Source organism: Temnothorax longispinosus, chromosome 11 (genome assembly GCF_030848805.1).
Source record: "Temnothorax longispinosus isolate EJ_2023e chromosome 11, Tlon_JGU_v1, whole genome shotgun sequence".
NCBI lineage: Eukaryota > Metazoa > Arthropoda > Insecta > Hymenoptera > Formicidae > Temnothorax > Temnothorax longispinosus.
The window spans coordinates 13,571,013-13,593,878 of NC_092368.1; the positions used below are offsets into that span (position 1 = coordinate 13,571,013).

The 22,866-nt window shown below is 38.0% G+C and overlaps 1 protein-coding gene across 2 annotated transcripts in view; it reads left to right on the forward strand.

Moving 5' to 3' along the window:
• Window positions 1-9,733: 9,733 nt before the first annotated feature.
• The window catches only part of Nlg-4 (neuroligin 4), a 232,164-nt gene continuing 219,031 nt past the window's right edge, over window positions 9,734-22,866 (forward strand). For both annotated transcript variants that reach the window (XM_071794143.1, XM_071794146.1), the window contains exon 1: window positions 9,734-10,665. The gene's annotated coding sequence lies outside the window, so the exon portion shown is untranslated. The remainder of the gene's footprint in view (window positions 10,666-22,866) is intronic.

Genomic DNA, 22,866 nt, shown 5'->3' on the forward strand with positions numbered 1-22,866 from the left:
CCGACGATACGTGTATTACTCCACAGTCCGCGCTGTGATCCTAGAATTGCAGAACAATAATGTGGTAGAATAAGGACGCGCGCGCGCGACGTACCGCGCTCGCGGCTTCTCGTCAACATGAGCGCCGAGCGGTAGGGGCGGAGTGGGGGTAAGATGACTAGACATGGCAAGGCGAACGCGCATCGCGCCTTATAGTCACCTTGCCCCTCTCTTTCCCTACTGTTCGTGTTGCCGCAGCGCGGCGGCGCGACTCCGTTCTACAATGCTACTTTTCTGTAAGAGCTGCTAGTTGATTGGCTTAAACCAAAACTCGGACGCAGTTCTAGCATCGTGGACACAAGGCTTATAACTAACGAATCGGCGGTATAGATTATGGAAAACTGTGATATATTGAATGTTTATTTAATACACTTCGTGGAATTTATACGGATACTGAGGTATAGGTACCGCATTCGATTACATTAATTCTTTGATTGATATTTCATGTATCGTACGACAAGATTTTCAAGCATGTTAATTGGCTGCAGGATAGAGAAGTTCTCGAGTTTCTAGAAATCCTTTATCCTGTAGCCAATCAGTACGCCTGACAAAGCTTATCGTACGACACATAAAATAACAGCCTTTCGGATGACACAGTTTCCGATAGGTTGAAAATTTTGTCTATTGCTATTTTGCTATCGGTATCGCCTAGCATTGTGCAAGGGGCTTTAACTTGACTCGCGACTCTCGCGTCGTGTCTCGTCTCGTGTCGCGCGACCGGCGCGACTTCAGAATAAAGTTGCCGTCGTTTTCGGAGCACGAATGAAAGATATAGCGGACCCTAAATCGAGTGACACCGCGACGTGTTTAATTAGCGATCACAGTTTTATTAATGTTTAACTTTGTATTTAATCGTGTTTTGATATGTGATCGTAGGGGATATAGACACAGTGTTCATAAATTGACGATTTAATTGCGGTTAACCAAAATCGCGTCACAAGCGGCAAGAGTATAGCGTCCTCGCGACGATTGCTTCTGGCGAGTGAAGTTGGCCGCGCGATTTACGAAATTGTCCCCGCCATGTTAGTGTCTACCTGCAAAACGTCACATGAGCGTCAAGCGGATTGTATAGTTTCGTTCGTAGCGTCTCCGTCGTAATTTTTTCGTTGCCGTGTAGCAAAGTACGCGCTGCGTCGCGAGATTAATACGGGGAGTGCCGTGCAAAGTATCGCGCGACGATAATCGTTGATTTTCGCTCGACGCTCGTGAATGTCGTGAGTGAGGCCGCCGACGAAGATGTGACAACGGATCAACGGAGGAGAATTAAGGAGAGGAGGAGGAGGCTTGGGAAGCATCGGGCGACGGCGCCGGCGCGGCGGAGCAATCGTAAGGTGTGAGTAATTATTATTCATTTATTATTTCGCTGTCCTGTGACGGATTTCGCTACTTTCGAGGTTTAACTCCGGCGTAATTTCGGCCGGAGTTCGATCTCCCGCATATGCCGCAAATTCTTCGTAAATTACTCTCGACAGAATTACGTATTCGGAATTTCATGGCTCGTATGCGAGTGAGGCTCATCAGTTTAGCGCGCTGAACTGCAAGACAATCTGACAGCGATAACTCGGTCGTATCCTCGGATTTCGGGTATGCATCGCTAAGTTAACGTTTAGATGCCCGGTGTTGCCCTCTCTATATACCTTATGCACGACAGCGCGTAACCAGTAAGCGCGCACGACGAACGGGGAAGGCCTTGTACTCGCCATGACAGGTGCGTGACACTGCGTGACCCATTGTCAGAATGATATACTATCAGAAGTAACGGAGGGAACAAAAGCCAGAGATCCTGATGTCTTCTAGAGATGATGCTCCCCCCGAGGCTAAATTCCGATTTCTGTGGAATCACGATAATCGCGACGATGAATGACGAGCTTCATTTTTCATCTTTTAGATCTTTGCCAACTAAACAAGTTTTTTTTCTGTATATCTGTAATATAAAAATTATGTTGTTGAAAACTAACGATTTAAAAATTTTTAATCAGTAACTAGAACATTGGTAAAAAAATCTGTAATAAACCTAGTTTTCGAAAAAATATGAATATAAAAAATGTTATTATATATAAATATTATAATATTTTTTATTGATATTTTTAAATAATAATTCTAAATAACGTACTTTGATAATTAAACAAAATTTTTATTAAAGTCAAGTAAAATAAAGTTACTGATACGGTTAAAATTTAAGGTAATAATTAAAAAACAATGTTTATAATAAAAACAATTGCTTATACCGTAAATTAAAATTAAGATAAATTATAATGGCTTGAGGTACGTTTACAGTTACGCTACGTAAGTTTGCAATCAGCGCGTCGATGAGTGGGGTGATTTTCGTATCGTGATTATCTGCGGCACGCGCGTCTAATTATCACACGATAATCAGCGATTAAGCACGAACCTGTGCGGCAACCTCATTACTATGCCTCTCGGACGGCGCGGCGTCGGAGGGACTAGTGTAGTAGATACATAATTTCGTCTTCTCCGTTCTGAACCAATTAATAAATTTGCACGGGCGCTGCCTGCCCCCGTAGACAAGGTCGGTCCGTCTATTTCCACTAGTGGCCATTGTTTCCGAGACAATACCAGCTACTTGGCAGTTAGAATACATTGTGCTGCTTGAGAGTTGGCTACTGAACGTGAGATGTCAGATTAATTAGATTTTGAAATGAATACACGACGTGTCCCTAAGTAACTTCTCTTCAATTACAATGCATGTGCAATGACATTTAAAAAAAATATTACAGTTTTAATAATTTTTAAATAACAGACAATTGTTTTAAATTTTTAAAATAACGTATGATTAATCACGATTTACTTTTCTCGCGTGTTCGGACAATCTTGATTAGTTCATGTTAATAGTTTAATTCCTATTAAAAAATTGTTCAAATGACGATCTGCTTTCTCAAATACAGTTTTGTGTTATTTATGCAAGCAATATCAATTAAGAGCGGTATGATTACAAATAAACATCGCATATAATTCTATAAACGATCCCTCTTTCAGTTTTAAGCTGGGTGCGGGAAATAAACGACAATGGTACATTCGGTGGAAATGACAGTAATCGAAGAGACCGCACAGCCGTCCGCAGTTGTAAAAGTTTCCATTGGCGAGATTTGTAATCTCTATTGGGTCCGCGGATTTTCAATTTCCAAGGATTTTAAAAGCAAAGTCTCCAAGAACAATATCTGTACAATTTAAAAGGATTAAAGAATCTCAGGATACAAGATATCCCCTCTTTTCTCTCTCCCTCCCCCGAGAAATAAATAAAAATTCTTCGGTTAAAAAACTCCTGCAGGTTTCAGGAACTCAAAGATCTAAGATTGCAAAGGTATAAGAAAAGGAACATTCAAACGTCCGAGGAGATGGTTGAGAAAATTCTTGAGCAGGGCACAAACGAGAGACAGAATCTAAAGAAAACATCTTTAAATGGAAGCTTAATCTCACCTCGAAATAGCTCTCTGATCCACGAGAAAACAATTCAATGTCTGTGATGCGCCATATATGTCTGATACGAGGTCTGATAGCTGCCGGATGATGTTTATCAAGTTTTTTTTATCAAATGGCTTCACTTTTCCCATCGTCCCTTTTTTTCATTAAACGAATTTATTCAGCTCTTTTCACATCATATAAATTAAAGAAATTAAAGCTTTTTTTCAAATCAATATATCAAACAGTACAATTGTTAATAAATTAATTGTTTAAAACATTTTTACGAATTTTCACCGGATTACGTATTGCGACTGATGAGATGATGTTTTCCAACGTAATTAGCCGGGTACCAATACAGGCTCAGTAATTCTTTATTAAGAAAGTTCCGAAGGATAACTTCATTAATGTTTGTACCTGTTTGACAGACGCCGGGGGCGATCGAAGTTGAAAATTGTCCGTCGTTGCGGCGACACTCGATAGCAACTTGCAGCAACTCAAATCCAATAAAAAAGTATATGTGCCCTACAATGTCGTTACGAAAGATCAATTTTCATGAATCGACAGACAAAGTTTTTGCATTACGCGCGATATAAAATTGCCGATACACGTTAACAACTGTTCATAAATAAATCTCAAAGTCTCTGGGAATTTCGGAATTTCTCTGTGTGTGTGTGTGAAATTGTTAAAATAATTAAATTATAATTTCTAAAAAATGTTTTATATATTCTCGGATCTTTATTATCAGCGGTTCTCTCTTTAAATTATCTATATTTATAAATTAAATCTTTTAATTTGAATATCCAATGCAATTAACCGGGAATTTTTATATAGAAAAATAATATATTTATAGTTATAGGAAACCAGAGCGAAATAAACTTATCAAACAAGCTTTTTCTTGAATGCTCGCTGTTTCGCATTGGGCAGTCTTTGTGAATCCTCATTTCCATCTGCGAGGTAAATCGAATCTTCTCGTCTGTGCTTCTTTTCATCCTATTTTCGCTTTGGCGAGAGAAGTGGGAAAGGCAGCGTGAGAAGCGCAATTCGGCGTTGCTGCTTGTTGCGAGACGCGAATGTGATTTTGCTTCTGCGTTCGCGTCTCGTTAGAGTGAAAATCTTTCGACACATCGGTCGCTTCGAATTACCCAACGATCCTTTATAGCATGCTTGACGGCGACGTGTGATGATAAAGTTGATTGCTCGACTACTCAAAATGTAAATTGTGCATTTGCATCCTCGATCTTCGTATATTTCGCCTCAAAAGAGAAACACACGTGCAATCAATACTTATTATTCCTCTCATTTACAATTAAAAGTTATACAATCAAAATTGTATAATAATGAAGATTACATATTTGTTATTAAAACATAAACGCTTTAAAATAAGTTCATTATTTTTTTCATGTAATAGAAGAGTTAACTTTCTTATATCTATATGCTTTAAGATGTATGATAGCACTTCTATAGTCAAATGGCCATCTTTATTCGGTAAATTTAAGATAGTAAAGTAATTATAATAGTAAAGGCTCATAAGATTAGAAATCAATCAAAGAAAGATGAAGCGTGGAGCCGTAACCAGGTGTTGGTGTTCATATATTCTATACTTACGTATAAAGAAATAACGAATTGTAATGTACATATCGTACATATACATATATTCCAATTTAATAAACTGCGCGCCGCAAATTTGTCGGACTTGAAACACAGCTATCTTGGAACATTAATACCCTTCCCTTCTCCGGAATTAAATCTACACGTTTTAATTGTTTAAAAAACATAAAGAATTTATTGCGAAAAATTCTGGTTGAGGTAATATTTTTCGCAATAAATTCTTTACGTTTTTTAAACAATTAAATCGTGTAGATTTAATTCCGGGGAAGGGAAAAGTATTAATGTTCCAAGATAGCTGTGTTTCAAGTCCGACAAATTTGCGGCGCGCAGTTTATTAAATTGGCATATATGTACATGTACGATATGTACACTACAATTCGTTATTTCTTTATACGTAAGTATAGAATATATGAACACCAACACCTTGTTACAGCTCCACGCTCCATCTTTCTTTGATTAATTAGTAAAATAATTGTTATTAAATTACAGCATTGTTTCCGAGCGTAAGTACCATATTTTATTTTTAGTTTGTTATTTATTTCTAAATGAATTATTAGTTAATTTTGAAGAAATTAATTTATAAAATAAAATACAGAAGCTCTTTTTTGATTTCATTATTAATCTATAAAACACAAAATTTGTGTATTTTGGATCATTTCTTTATTATCAGAATTAGAAACATCTATGTGTCTAATACATTGTTTTATATACATATTAATAAATATTTTAGTAAAATATTACGACAATAGTGATGTTATCTTTGAAATTCTGACATACATCTTTAATAGAGATTACATGAATAATTGCTTCGAGGACTTTTGAAGGACCTTGGATTCGAATATCTTTGAAGTTCGCTCTTTTGCATGCCAAGAACACCGTTCTGGTTTAAACTATTGAAGGATCACTTACCGTAGGCCTCGCAAGCCTCCCATTATTCACTGCGATCCGATTACGCGAGCTTCAGAGTTACTCGCGGCCGCATTCTGGATGTTCTCGTTAAGAACATCGACCGAGCTACGGTTTCCGGTTAACCGCCCTCTTCAAGGAACGTCTTCAACGTCGTCGCGTCGCGGCCTTGTCTCGCCGAGCAAATTGAATTTCGTTCGCAGTCATTTCCGCCTGCTGAAACCCGGCCGGGTGGAGAGGCTGTCCACCCTTCCGGCTGACAAAGAGCACGGCTCAGCCCGGACGGAAGAGATACGGTGTGAGTCGTTTTCTTTCATACACTTAGACATCAGCTACGTCTGCATCCTGTCTTTGGGATGCCCAGCAGGCCGATTCATCTTCTCAAGGATTAGAACGGGTTGAACGCGTCTAAAATGGATTGGATCCTTAGAAACTCGAGGTTTTTTTTAGGTCTACAGATTCTTAGAAATCCCTTTGGACTCTTTCAAGTAGTTCCTCGAATTTTCTAGAAAATCGAATTTTTGGGTCGAAACTTTGAAGATCATTAAACAATCTCTTTTTCATGTCCTTCAGAACTATTTATTCTTTTCAACAAAGTCGTTAAAATAACTTTGAGATTTCACAAAGAGCATAATATTTTTGTATTTATTCAAAATGAAATTGGGAAAATAATTAACTTATTACGAATAAACTTTTGAAAAGGGCAACATAATATGTACAGCGAAGTGGCACTCGGAAAGTCTTTATCTTTTCGAGGATTTTTGTGGTGGAATAAATTTCATTCACGCGCGAAAGAACTCGAGGACTCGGCCGTTAACGAAATTAGTAGTCCCGCCGGGAAACTTTTTCCGCCGATCCCCTCTGTACGTTGAAAAAGTTTCAAACTCTTGCATGCTGCCAGCAGGGATGGAATTCTCTGATATATCTCGTCGAATTTCGACTGTGCGCGAGATCACAATAGAGCCCCTGAAAAAGGAGCAGCGGAAGCACGAGTATATCACTCAGCTTGCTCCGTTTACTTCGTTTCGGCTCGTTGAATTACTCTAAACGCGTAACGCTCTGCGAGCGTGACGAATATAAGTGTTAAATTCGTAGATAAGGAGGGAATGTTCTATCACGATTTGGCCTGCATGTGAACGTTTATATATAACACTAGCTTTGCTACGGTATGTAACTACTTAATAAATCCTAAGAGACATTGTGAGAAATCCGTGAAAACATATTACCTTTTTTCACTCCGTTAGGGGTCAAATTTCTAAAAATTTAGTGGGTGCTTACGTCATGGAAAGAATATACTCCTCGAATTTCATGTTTCTAGGTTTAGGAGTTTTGGCTAGGCGTTGGTCAGTCAGTTTGCAGTAATTTGTTTTTATATATATATTATAGGTGTAACGCTCGCAACAATGTGAAAAGATTTTAATCTGGAATGATATTACCAGAATTTCAACAGTATAGCTTACGGGGTCTGATGGATTTTCGACATTTTAGCCGTATGACAGTGGTTATTATCTCGCAAATTTCATTGGAATCTGATTAAATTTGCACAAGATCAGAATTTATTGGGAAAAACTGTCACATGCCGCATAAAAAGTTTGCGAGCGCGCGCGCTTGCACATAAAAAATATTATAATTTTGTGAAAGTTAAAAGCGATGAGCTTTATCGTCTCTGGAATATTACATTATTTAACGCAGATCGCGCGATATATTACATTTTTGTATTACTGGATTCAAAGAAAATAAGGATTCATAAAAAATAATTAGTTTTTTATATGCTAAATTTGAAACATTGATAACAGTCTAGTCCTTTTATAAGATTATTGAATTCTTGGAATTCTCTACTCAACGATTTTTGAATTCTTGGATTAAACCATTTTTTGTATTGCTACATTTTAAAATTGTTAGATACCAAGATTGAGGAAAATCTCGAAAAATTCTCAATATCTGCAAGCTTCAAATCTCAAAATATTGTTAAATTTTATTATTTTTGTATTACAAAACTCTTGTATTTTTTGTCATTTGTATATCTCCGTTTTACGTTTAAGTTCTGAATCCTACAATTTCTCTCGTCTCAATTCAGATTTCCAGAAATTTTTTTATTTGAGCTCTTATTCGGATTATCTTATTGTTTCGTCGCTTCAAATTTTCACAACCACCAAAGTGTCAAGTTACGAATATCGAATCGTGCGCAGAGCGTCAACGCATCAAACCGCAATATTGTAGACATCCGAAATTACAACGTCAACGTTTGTAAACAACATTGTCCGCTGCAGATGCACCTGAGCCTCCATGTGTCAAAAAAGTTTTTCGCCACTTGAACGTTCAACCGTGTCGTTAATCCGATGCGACATTTTTTAATAAATAATATACGCTTTATGGGATGATTGTATTTCTTTGTACATACAAAAATGTTTAAACATTTAACATAATAATAATATATTTAAGATTATAAGAATTTGGGATAAAGGGCAGTAATGTATAAATTTTGATTAAAAATCCAGAATTGAATTAATTCTCGTACAAGAATTCTTTTTTGAATAAAAGATAATTTTGTATTATACCTATAGGGCAATATATTATAGTAGTATTTTTTATCTACGCAGTGGCCCAGATTTTTTTCGCAATGTTGTGACTCTGCCACAGCCTTTTTCCGCCTGAATGAACCGGCTCGCTATTCACGCATAAGATTAATTAGCTTCAAGATCTCGGGCAGAAGACGGTGTGTGGGATACCCGACAGTGTAATCGAGCAATCCAATTAGCGGTCTCGGCGCAAAGCTCGAAAGCTCTCGAGCTCTTGTGGTCGATGCGAGTTTATTCGGCGCGTTTGGACTCGCATGTCCTTCGAGAGGACATCGATCTACCAGGTTACCGCCTTGTAAGGAGCGATACGTATCCCGCGACAAGTCCCTATACGGCCCTAAAGTCACTGCAAAAGGGCCCGTCCGTTGGCAGAACTGAATCGATAACCGACTGTCCTTTTCTTCGCGCGTCCCCACGAGTCTGCGCGGCGCGCTTCGACGACGCTCGAGCTTTCCAGACATTCCAGCTTGCGAGGCCGGGTTACGCTTTATGACCCCTTCGATTTTCCCATTTGACAGAATTTCTAATGTACTTACGCCACGATAAGTCCACGTAACTCTTCATAGGATAGTCAAGTCTTAATTCGTTAATTATAATATAAACAAGCTCGAGCTTTGACACTGATTAATATGTAGTTGTAAGATAGGTGGTCGCTCTTCTTCATTATTTCCTGAAGCTTTTGCACAAGTTAGGTACATCTATTTATAAAATTAAAAATAATTTATTAAAAATTAATGTTGAAGTTTAACAACAATATTTAAAACGCTAAATTTAAAAAGGTAATAAGATTCTAAAAAAAGTTAGCATTTAAACTTCTTCTTGTGCTTTTACTTTTCTGATGCTTTCTTCCAAAAATTAGAATTTTTAAAAGGAGCTTTTTAGGGAGACTAATTATTAATTTGGAATAATCCAAGTTAAAACAGAAAATATATTAAATAGTATTAATGTGATGAATTGATATCTCGAGATATCAGCGAAGCTTAAGCGAGCCTGGGAAATGCAATCACGCTTCTGGTTTCACAAAAGGGAACCCTCTGTCCGGCCGGCGGGGTTTCGCGGCACCAACCCCGAAGTGTAATCCGTGGAATCGACCGTGGCGCGCTCGGCAGACGAGAATGGAGGCTCTGGCGTCGCGTTGCGCGAGAGCTTGCGGAGCTTTCCATTCCGGTGCCGTAGTCCGTCTCGCGAACCTCGCGGTGACGTTACACACGTCGCGTCGTGCCGGTTACCGTGCCGCCCCAACGTCCGAAGGGTGCCTCCCCTCTCTCCCATCCCCTCTCGCCGCGTCGGTCGCAGCGTCGTCAACCCTCAGGGTGTTAACGGGTGTCTGCGATAATCCGGGCGTCGCGCTGCGTGGCGTCTCTCGACGCGCTCGTCGTGCGTTCGCGAGCGGAATGCGCGCGGAAGCGGCATCCGCCGCTGCTGGTCCTGTGAGGGTTGAAACATCCCTTTGGACTCACTTCCGGTGAACGCGGGCCGGAAGACACAGGTTCGCGCTATTCGAATATCCGGCGTTAACGTTGATCGAAGTGTGATACGGTTGAAGATAACGATGAAATAGGGAAGAGTTAATTAATTTGACGAAGCTAAGGAATGTTACGGACTGAAATGTGTAACAATTAGTTAATTAAATAAATTAAATTGTTTATGGAGTCAAAACTGAGAGATTTTAAAAAAGTAAACGGTATCAACGAAGAATTTAAATACTGAATTAATGTTTCTACCGATAGAGACCGTTCGTGCAATTAACGTAACGCATTATAGTAATATATCAGCGATATCGGATCGCTGTACAATTGTTTACCCTGCCCATGAATGAGGAACAGATTAACTGGCGGAGGAAGATGAAATGTTAGGATAAAGAAGATTCATCGCGTCGTAAACTTGTGCAGTGTGCGGTTCGGTAGATTAATCAAAAGTTCGCGTGTTGATTGAGTTGATTTAAGCTCGACTTTCGGCTACCCACGCTCAGGCATTTGTAAAACGGGGAGTGAATTTGCGTTTGTGTGTTTGTGCGTTTAAAGTGATTATTAGGAAAAAAAATGTGAATTCAGTGAGCGGAGTCCTTCCTCTTTTGATTCCATCGAGTGGAGCCTCTTTTATTTCTGTGGTGAGTTTTAATAGCAATAATTATTTTTAATATTTACTTAGCTATTGTATTAATTATATCTTTTATGGCATACTTTTTCTGTAACCCAAAAATTGTAGATTTCTCAAAATGTGCGTTTAATTATCGTTTTATTGGGCATTATTAATATTTATTCAAATAAATCTGTGTAATCTAATAATAATGATAATATTAATAATAACAATAATAAATTAAAAATAATGAAAAAATATAATTGAAATAATAAGAAAAATATAATGCAATTAATGTACATCGTGTAGGAACAAGACTACTGTATTTTTTAAAGCATTAATTATATAAATCGTGATAAGTAAGAGTTGCAATTACAAACTTTGAATTTTTGACATTGCAAAACTCTATCATTTTGAAATAATTTACTCTAGATTATATGTACAGAATATAACTCGCATTAATTTTTATTAACAAACTTAAAAAAATTAAAATAGATATTTTCTTGCAATTGTTAATTATTTATTTAAATGAGCATTTCTCATTAAGGAAGTTAAAAGATATCCACTAATACCTCGCTCTATCAGTCAATGAATATCTAAATAGCTTTAATTAAAGGCATTAATAGCATCCCATATTATATGTGAAACATTAATGCATTTATAAACAGTTTCGAAGAGAAACCAGTGCCGCAATAAATATTTAAATTGTTAAATTACGAAGCAAACAGTTTTTCACGTTCGTTTTTTCACAAATTCAATCATAATAATAAAAAAATGTTGTCCATTTGTTGGACAATTGAAATGTTCAATAAGTTAAAATTAATGAGGGAAGATTTCCGCCGGTCCCACGTTGAATTCGGAGCCGCGCGACGCGGCGCGGGTGGGCGGGAGGTTAAACGAGACCTCATCGTTTCGATCTTCCACATCACGCGGAAACATGGCGGGCGTTCTCGCTCAACAGTGAAATTCCTGTTTTTCCAACGGTAACCTGCCGCGGGGGTTTCCACGTTTAAATATTCCCGAAGTATGCAAATGCTGTAAATTCGCTGGAAAATATACCCGGAGAGCCGGGGCAGAGCGTAGCCTGCCGAGGTATCGAATCGTTATAGATATCGCGAAACGTTGCACGCGCGCACGCGAAAATGTATTAACCCTGTGGCCCGCCGATAATTTGCATAAACGGCCGACGGAATTTACGTGCGACCGCCATGTCGCCGATCCGCTTGCGCCCGCCCGCGTGCGCGCGCGCCGACTTCAAAGCGGATTACAAGTTTCTGACGATTTACGTGCTCATTATACCTTTGTGAGCTCTGTGGCGGTTAGTGCCGAAGCGCACTGCAAGAAGTTTCAGACACTTCTGGAATAAACTCCAGCGCGATATATCTTTGGCTTCGGCGGTTACACGAGGCATGTAATGTTGCTCCAACCCTTAAGCGCGTAGCTTAGCATATATACACTCTTTCGAGCATGTAAACATAATTAAGTGTCTGCAGATGCAATTACCCAGACAGCACGCATGTCTAAAAGATGTATGTCGCAAATAAGACTGAGTACATTCCTCGAAGATATATTTATAAAGATAATTCCGACGGCGATTAATCGCGATAATAATCGTGATTCACGTCCCATTTAACAGGAGATTGCCTTTTTCCGCAATATTTTTTGCGCGTGTCGCGACATTTTGAATAAACCCAAGTCACATCATAAAAATACCGCAGAAAAATTTGCGCGATTCTACGAGCGGTGCGATATTGTTCTCGAATCGAAACGTGTCTTTCGACGACGACAAGCGTCCAATCTCATATTCTGTATTTCCTTCGAAAATACGCCTCTTGTATTTGTAGCGTATTGGAAAAATAATCCCGCCCGCGCCGCCGCGCCACGCCGATTTGGCATGGGCGCGAAAGAGGGCCCGAAAATGCAAATGTGTTTCTATATTGATAAATGTAGGAGGCGCGGCTAACAAACGCACACGATTTTCGCGCACACACTCGCGCGATTCCCGCGATTGAATGAAATTTGTTCTGCTTACGTACATATAAGACGCCTGATTTATCTTTCCCGACGCAACGGCGAAACGCGGATTACGTGCCTCGCATGTGTACACTCGGCGTTTCCCGTCTCAAGAAATATGCGGCGAGATTCGACGGACGAATGCGCAATCGCTTCCGCTATCATCGCGCGAAATCGTTTATCACCATCTTAATATTCATGACGATACCGCGGGCGAGAACCGCGGCGCCGTACAAGACTGTTGATGAAAGTGCAAAGCTTACATTGTGCGGGATAAATATTAACGATATCAATACGTGCTTTCTAAATCTTAGCGCGTATGATCGTGATAGTCATTCTAAAAAAAAGGATTGTCACTCTAATTTGAGTAAATATGCAGACACTTATGAAGTAGGAGTAAATTTTTTACTCAAATTTTTAGAGCTGCTGCTCTACAAGTGATACGATCTTATTCTAAAGCTATAGTGAATCACGATTCACTAAAGATAGATTGATAAATGACTCTACAGAGCGAAAATTTTCCACTCAAATTTGTAGAGTGACATAAGTCACTCCTATAGACACTGATCTACTGCACTCGAAAAGAGTGCCCTTTTATTCAAATAGAGTGCCATTTATAAAGCAATTTTACTCTTTCTTATTGTTAGAGTGGCGAATCACTCGACTTGCATAGGCTCAATTTTCACTTTTCGTTACACTTGCATTTCACACTCGTTTTGAGTGATATTTCAATCTTCGACTTGTCAAGAGCGTGCAGAGTGTAGTTGCTTACAAAAAATGTACATATTTAAAAGAAGATATTTATTTCATATAATTACAAATCTACCTTCGTCTCTGATACATGCAAGTTCAAGAGTGCCGCACATATATCCATAGAATTTTACATTCCAAATTCTAACTCTTTCTTCCTCTCTCTTACACACAGATTAACCATCGTCGCTAAAACTAAAAGGAAATTCTTCGACTTTCTCCGCACGTAGCCGCTCGCAAGATTACTTCAGGTAGTTGGAAACTTATTTCATGCTGTAAATGGTCTCGCTCATGCACACGTAGTACGTCCGGAGTATATATAGTAAGTGTTCGGCTACGCGATATCCGAGATTGAGAGCCTGATTCACGCCGTTGCGCGGTAGTGAATAGGGCATTCGCTCTCGCGGTGACGAGACGAAAGCCGCAAGTTTTGATGAAATGCATTCTATGCGCTGCGGTGTGACTATATAAGAGGAAGACTTTCGGTATAAGGCGTGCGTGCTGGGTAACGCGTTTCTGGTTAGGCGTGCGCACACACAAGACACAAAACGGGAGATCGAGACAGCGAGCGCGAACAGGAGAATTCATCCCCTTCGTCGGAGGCTCTCCTCTTCTTGGCTCTACTTCGACTTCATCTCAAGTTGTCCCCGTTTCGCGCCATAATCAGAGTTCAGCCAACTTCGCTCTTTCTTCGTTTCTGCCGCAGTCCCCTTCAACTTTAGATGTATTATTCTTTCTTTCCCTCTTTTTCCTAAAGTTTCTTTCCGGCGTGAATAGAATCTTGCCGGTTCAAAAATCAAAGATCCAAGGTTCTAAAATTGAAATATAAGGGGTTTTGTAAGGAATGTATAACGATCTCGGAACTTAAAACTGCATAAGATTACAACGACTCAATAAAGAACTCAAGTATATTATAATAGTCCTCTAAATGAAAAGGACGTTAAAATGTAAATTTATATCGTATTAAATTGTGCTTAGAAATTGCTTAAGTTTTAAATACGGGCATTTTTTATGTATATTGTCAATATTCTAAGTTTTTATTTTACATCTCCATAATTATTTAAAGACCTGTGAGTATACTTTTCAAAAAATTTTTACTTTTTTGATACATTTTTAAATGTCGGATTTCAAATCTTTCAGACTAAACAATTTTGGGAAAAAAGTTTTAAATTTCAGATTTTCTGAAAACTGTTAGATCTTAAATGTATATATTAGAATCTTTTACATCTTGAGCCTTTTAAATCCCAGATTCTTCAGAAGATTAAGAGTATCTTTCAGTTTTAATAAATTTTAGAATTAAAAAATTATCTTGATGTTCGTGATCTTTAATTTATTAAATCATGAGATTATAAATTTTCGATTATATACCTTATCTTCTTTTATCGTCTTATCTCCTTACATTCTCTAATTTTATCTCTATAACTTTTTTTTATAATTTCAAGGTTTAATTATTTTAATCAGGTATAATACCTTTTCTTTCTACGTTTTTACAGGAATTTTTTGAATTTGTTTGAGCGTTTGTATACAATTATAAGTAATAAGAAGTCAAAAATGTAACTAATTATTTTTCACTCATTGATATATAATATATAATAATAAATTATATCAATATAACTTATATAACGATTTATATGAAGGGCGATCCCTTCAGTAAGGAAAACGTTTATTATCTCAGCTACTAGTCGCAACATTAATTGGATGACAAAAATTTATTAGCGTCTGTGTATTCGCAGCGCATTCGCGCACATCGCGCCACATCGGCGCGTTATATTCCGTCGAAAATTGCGAACGGAGAATCCTGCGGACGCGTGGAACTCGGCCAAATGCAATGTGCACACTATGACGCGCTGTATCTCGCGCACGTGGGCACTGGGACTGAAAAATGTCTCACTTTACACCGTAGTTTTAGTATCGCCATTTAAGTAACATATCGCGGTATATAACTTCGCCTACTCTCGAGCAAGCGAGTTTTGGGCCACGGGTCGATAATCCGTCGTAGCGCATTTGATTACGATATCGCCTGACGCGCATTTCTGGAATTATCAGATGCCGACTCCGAATCTCTCAATACATATTCGATATTTTTACGATATGCTTCAAAGTTTGGATTTTTCAATATCCTCCAGTACTGAAATCCTAAAGTTGCAGAAATATCAAATATTTGTTTAATACTGTGGTTTGAGGATGAAACTTCTGAAGGTGACATCAGTGCCTCGTCGCAACTGTAGATTTTCAAAGCTTTGCGATCTTGAATTAGTTTGGAATTATTGGTGAAAAAAAAAGATTCAAAACTCTGCTATATGTTTTAGACGTAAGATATAAGATAAATTATTTTTCTTGCATTTTTTTATTGGTTTTCCAACTTCCTCTACGAATACAGGAGTCATATACAGTGCTAGGATCGTTATTCTCCAAAAAGGAGCGGTGCAATCTCGCTTCTCGTCTTTTGTGATCGAACGGCAGGAATGATTATTGTCCGTGATGTAATTTGATTCCTGCCGCGTTCGGATAGACAGTTCGATCTTGGTTTACGTGAGTGCCCTAATACCTCGGGATATTTGGATCTTAGAACGGAATCAAGCCGAATGGCCGTAATCGCCAATAGCGCGTCAGGGATTTCATAGCAAGACCAGTTAATCCGATCGCTTCTCTTTAGCTCCGAAAAAGAAAGGGGAAACATTTTATAAATAGCTATTGGATAAGACCAACTGTGTGTAAATTTAAAAGATGGTATTTGTATAAGCCACTCAGTTATTTGTCTCGTGATAGGAGAAATCGAAGTTGTTCCAAATGTAAACGCTTCGCGCGGCTCTTCGATTGAGTGACTCTCTTCACTTCTCGGGGGGGCTTTTGCTGGAGGAGGACGACGTTGATTTATAGAAAAAGTTTGTGCCGCATGCGCGCGCGCGCGCATAGAATCTTGTTTCGGTAGCGTTACGTCGTTGTAAGTTCTTCTCGGAAATCGTGAGAGTTTGGGGCGCGCTCGATCTTGCGATGATCTGCTTGGGAAAGTTTGCCGGTGAATCAAGATTCGCTAAGTTTTTATTTACTAGTAAGACTTATTTACCGGCGTAAACGTGCCCATAATTTTCCCATTCTTTGCGTCCATATTGCACTTTGCAAAAGTGCAATAAGTTTCGAGTATTGTTGGGATACTCTGCTTATTGCTTTATTAGAATCTGTAATACGGCGTCGCTGCATCATCTAGCGATTACCATTCCGGCTTAAAGTTATAACTACCTAGATAGCGTTATATCCAAAATCGGACATAAGACGTCTTAAAGATATATGTCTTATATAAAGATATATTTAAAATGTTTTATGTCCCGATTTTGAACATGCGTGCTGTCTGGGTAACTTTAAGTACAACTATGACAATGAGTGTATTACAAGTTATAGTCAGTCGATAAAAATTCTCATTTATCCTTCTTTTTCTGAGATGTCATCAAACTTATGGGGACATATATCAATATATATTAGGAAAGGACAATTAAGAGCTGCTCCCTTTTTTTTTGTTCCGTTCCTTTTCTTTTCTTGTGGTCACCTTGACAACCGCTGTATCTGTACGTATGTATAGAGTGCACGTACGCGGGGTAACAGGGACCACTAATGCCTCCATGAAGATTTATCGTCTCGTGCCAGACCAGGAGCTGTTACGTAAGGTTAAGCTCAGGGTCGGGGCGTTAGAATCGAGCTCGGCCGCCGATCCTGACAGCTCTCGTCTTCGCAATCATGTAAATCCCAATGAAGCGGAAGCTACTACTCCGCGATTCCGCGAGGATCTTCCCCAAGATCCACTGCATATGCGGGATGGAACTGTACGCCGCATACCTTTTAAATCCCAGCGCTGCTGGTTTACGACTTCGTCATCACCGCGTCCCGTTTACGACTGTAAAGCCGGACTTTATCTACGTTGGATTCATATCGCGTTCAAATCGCGGTTAATGCCTCGTACCACACCGATTTGTGATTTACGAGGCCGGGAGCAAAATACGCGATACCGTTTTTAATGAATAGCCATGGAATTACGATCGAATCAATTTCTATGGCGCGCATTTGTTACAATCGTAATATTGAGCGAATTTTTATTTTCCGGTCGCGCTCCAATTTTCCCTCCGGAGATCGTGCAATGCGAGCTTTGACGCTTCATACACAGATTTTTCAGATTATCCAGAAGAATTCAAAAATGCTATATTGACAAGAATCTTATTTTAGAAGATTTATGACGTCAAATATAACATGTTAAAATCTCTGCTATAATTAGTTAAATTTGAAAATGTTAAAATCTCCCCCCTTTCTCTCATTGTCAGAAGCACTTAAACACGCAATAAATTCAAACCAAACAACACAATTTGAAAATACTAATAAGAAAAAGTGTATTATAATTTTCAATAAGTCGAAAAAATAGCATAGTATTTCAAAAGTAAATTTTAAAACGATAGAAAGTTTCTGACGTTTAAGGAATGTTTCCCAGTTGATACAGAGCATCAATGTAACGTAACGTATGTAATGTAACTGATGCTCTGTGTCTACTGGGTCGACATTTTGGCGTAAAAGTTAAAATTAGTTGGAATAAAAACTGTGGAAATTCAAAGAACAGATAAGTAGCAGATAAAAGTTAAAGCAGAAATTAACGAATTTGAAGGTTCAATCTATGTTTGATAACTGAAGTAACTAATGCTCCGTGTCGACCGGGTTAACATTTCGTCGTAAAAGTTAAATTAGTTGGAGTAAAAATTGTGAAAACTCAAAGAATAGATATAGCGGATAGAAGTCCAAGCGGAAACTAACGAATTCGAAGGTTTCTAACTAGTTATGTTTGATAACTACGATATGCAAATATATTCATATTTGACTCGAAATTTATATGCAATGACGCGAGACAGTTGCGAATAGTCCGCAATATCTGAGGTTCAATTTTATGGAAGTGACTCGTGGTGGTTCACTCGCGTCTCTAACCCCGCGCGCGCTTTCAGTTTCAAGAGCGATCCATCGTAGTCCATATCTATGGTCGATTTCATATCTGGGAATCCCATACAGAGGTGTGCGGTAGACCCTCCCCGGTCTCCTCGCGAGCTGCGCGAAAGATAGATAGGGGGAGACAGAGAGAGAGAGAGATGGGATGGATGGAAAGAGGGCGGAAAAGGGCTCCCAGCGGCAAAGCGAGAAAATCGAGTGGATACATACGTTAAGCTAGATTACGTGTCCAGCGGCTAGATTGCGGCGCGGGTTGTATCTGCTGGATTTATTAAGCAGCGCCATATGTATCCAGTAACGTGACACCGCGGCCACTCTACCCCCTCCCCCCTCGTGAAGGCCGAAGAATTACAATTTCCAATGGCAGATCATTGGCACGGGCAGCAAGCTGGTGTCTCACGCGAAAACGTTACTTTCAATTCAACGTCATGGGAGATGTTTACGTACGATTTAATATGCCGTTTTGCGCGTACGCAAACGCGCTTTTTGCCGAAGTGTAACTCAAACAAGGTTGATTGCGAATGCAAATATTTTACGAATTTTCGAAAACAGACGTTGCTTTAATTATGGATTTGAATTTCTAGCTACCAGCAAAATTTCATTTAATATTCTTGGGTTGAATGTATTTAGGTGTACGGCGCACCACGCCAAATTCCTCAAACTCCTCTATACCTATTTTATTAAGCTGACGTATTCTATTTTGTTATTTTATTTTCTAAATAATTTACATTGGATCTTCGACTGTAAATGTTTAACTTAAAATAAAAAAAAAAGAAAGAAACTACAGCACGAATGAGAACGTCGAATTGAAAATTTACTGATGAAGTGTGCAAATTCCTTAACGAATAGAAACCAGGCGCAGTACGGGATTTTGACTGCACGTACTGTGGAATAAACGATTCATGCAAATCTAAGCTGTACATGGTGGCGAATGCGCGAGTTTCCGTGCTAATTGGAAAGTATTTAAAACACGGCAAACCGCAAAGAGCGGAGGTAGCGGTACTAACCGTATCGTTGCAGGCATGGTTGAACGAAAAGAATTCCTACCGCGTAAATTTCCAAACTATTTGCGCAATTCACTCTTATTAAAGCATTTTGAACGGTCCTCGAATCGCTCACCGGCACGTGTTGATCGTTACACGGAATTTTTTCCGATAATTATAATGTCGGATATTAATCCTTTTGAAGATAAAATTGAAACAAAATTTCTATTAATCTCTATTCATCCGGAATATTCGACAAAATTAATGTTCGTAGATGGTATAAATCAGAAAAGAAGAATGCTTTTTTACAGATGGACTTGTTTGTTTGTGCTTAATCCAGATGACGCAGAGAATTCGAAAAAAATTTTTTTTTAATTCTTGAATTATGAAATGAATTCTTTTTCCATCCTATTTCTGCTCTAAAAACATTTCTGAGAGTAAAAATATTTCACTGAGCTTTCGTGTCACTGAGCTCTAAGCCCTTTTTCAGATATAAAAGGAATTTTTTTATACTCTATAAGAATTCGCAGTAAATTCAAAATAGTTCTTGAATACTATTCTAACGCGCAGAGCTTCATAACAGGCATTTTATGTTCTTTTTGAATTTTTAAACTTTTTTAAACTTTAAAATTACAATACACAAAAAGTAGTTCTTTATTTTATTAAACGTATATAGGGTAACTCGGGGGAATATGCCACACTTAACAAAAATTTGATTTTTTTCTAGACTATTTTTCTTTCTTTTTGAAGTATCTTTGCATACTGGTCTTCTCTTTTCTTCTTTTATCTGTCATTTGTACATGATTTTAATAAAATATTTTGATTGCTTACTATTAAAAGGAAAGAAATACAAAAGTGTTGCAAAATTGCATATTACCCAACCATATGGGTAATATGCCACACATAGTATAATATACAAATATACTACATACAAATGTGTAGTAATTTAACTTCAAAAGTTACTTTATTCATAAAAACAGTACAAATTGTCTTTAAAATAAGTCAGTACAAATAGTTTTTAACATAAGAAATAATATTTTAAAATTAAATTGTAATATTAAAATTATTGTAATATTGGATTGCAACAATTAAAATTAAAATAAAAAATAAATTTTAAAAACTTTAAAACCTTAAACCTTACAAATTTTAAAACCTTATAAACCTTGAAATTTTAAAACTTTGTAAATTTTATAACTTTAAATTTTATAACTGTCAGCTACACTTTTTTTAACTACATTTTTTTTCTTTTTATTTTTTTTTTGTATACACCTGAGGCATTATTGTTTAAAACATGTGTTTTAAAACGTGAAAAAAATGTGTTTTTATTACTTTTTTTGAATTTTAATAATATTATTAAAATAAAAACTATATGTATATAATACTGCCAGGAAATAAACGAAACTTATGCAAAACATCAGATATAGAACTATGAACAATTTCATGGTATTTACAAGAGCGTTTTTAGCCGTAGCTTTGTTAAACACAACGAGTCGCATATTCCCCTGAGTTACACCTTATATTCGTTATGCACGTAATGCAATATGTAAGATTTGATTATCACCACGCGTGGATAAGGTTAAGTTGTATTTGAAATGAATAAGTTCAGTAAAAATTCAGGAAAAATTAAAACTTAATTCCTTAAAATCTAAAACACTATGAATTTTTATAAAAATGACAATAAATAAAAGTATTGTACTACTTTACTTGTGTGTCAAAATGCAGCGCTGTAACTTGAGCAGTTTTTGACGTTTATAGACATTTGAAATTTCGGGGAACATGTACATACATACACGTACACACATAAAAGACATTTAAAAAAATGCGATTTTTCGACGTTTTAGAACATTCTGAACACATTGACATAAAAAACTATAAAAAAAAATTGTTGCAAAGCTTTCTCTATGAAAAAGCAAAAAAGTGAATTCTTTTTAAGTTTATAACAATTATGAATATTATCTGTGTTATTTGGAATATACCATAAATAATGGAACAACAATCTGTTTCTGGATTATACATAGGATATGTTTGGATTACATGTTCTTGATTTAAACAATCAAATTGTATGGAATACTGTTTGTGCAATTTGCATTTACCCTCGTTTCGTCCTGTATTTTAGGAGTTGTCTCATAATTTATTGTAAGCCCTTTTTGCAGAACATGATGCGCTTTGCAGTTTGCTATTAGCGATCCTTCTTTTTTTATCTTTTTTACTCGTCGTATTTCGAAGTCTCGCTGCCGATACGTTCCGATTTTTCGCCATCGGTGACAGCTGCCAGGGCGTTATCGAACCCTCGAAACACAGCGCGGGAGTCGATAATGCACGAGTTGGTTGCAATGAAAACCGCAATAGCCAAGAGCGGGCGCGAACCTGTTTCACATTTTATCGCCCACCGAAACTGATGTCGAGTTGCGCGAGCAGATAAATACTTTGACCGCAAAACTGGAAGCTATCGCAAAATTACTCGGTTCTCTTTAAAGTTTGAAAAAAAACGGTTCTAAAATTCGACTCGATTCACGATCAAACCGAGTCATTTTCTTGAGGGCGAACAAACAATTGCATTAATTTTTCGCTCGCTAAGTTGCAGGTAAATCAGGTAGATCAAATTCTGATTAGTCGAAACTCGCGGAATGCCGTCGGAATCTTTCGCTCGTATACGATAGACTCTTCCTCGTTCTACGCACGCCTTGTACGTACATCGGTTCGTTAATTGGCTGCCGGCATTGTTCAGATTTCAATTCGATGCGCATGAAATCGCCAGCTCTGTATCTCCATCGACGCGTCTTATTGAGAGAGAGAACAACATCACAAAGCAAACTGTGTATAGCGATACGCGAATTTCGCACGGCTATGTTCTATTAGCCGCCACGTTATTCGCGGCAATCGCTCGAAACGGGTACAATTTAACATCGCGTTACACACCATGAGCAACCCACCACCGGTCGGGGCTTTACATAGGGGTTTTGTGTTAGAATTATCTGCCCGGAAGCACGTAGCGGTTAGCCGGTTGCTGCCGCTTCTTGCATCGTACCGTATAGCTAAAGCATGTTCAATGCGCGGTTAAACGCATTCACTAAATTCTTTCCTAATTATTCCGGTCCGAAATCTCTGATTGCTATATCTCTCAGACTTGGAGAAAGGATTTTAAATTTCCGCGATATTTGAATCGCGGTGTGAAATTCTAAACTAATAATTAGTGGATTTTGACACTGAGCCCCCCTTCTCACTTTGGTTCTTTACTTTTCGTACCTTTTTAAAAGTTGAATTTTATAACTTGGAGATTTTAACACTTTATAATTTGGAAACTTCAGTGCGCTTGCATGTGTACTTTGAAGTTTCGTAATTTTAAAATTTTGCAACTATTTGAAACTTAAATTCGAGCTTTGCAGTTGGAAACTTTTTTCAATATCAAGTCCAATCAGCGTGTAATATTGCAAGCGTATGACGAGCGTGTTCTTACGACTATTTGGATTTCTCTTTCTTCGATTCCCGGTTGTCCTGATTCCGCGGTC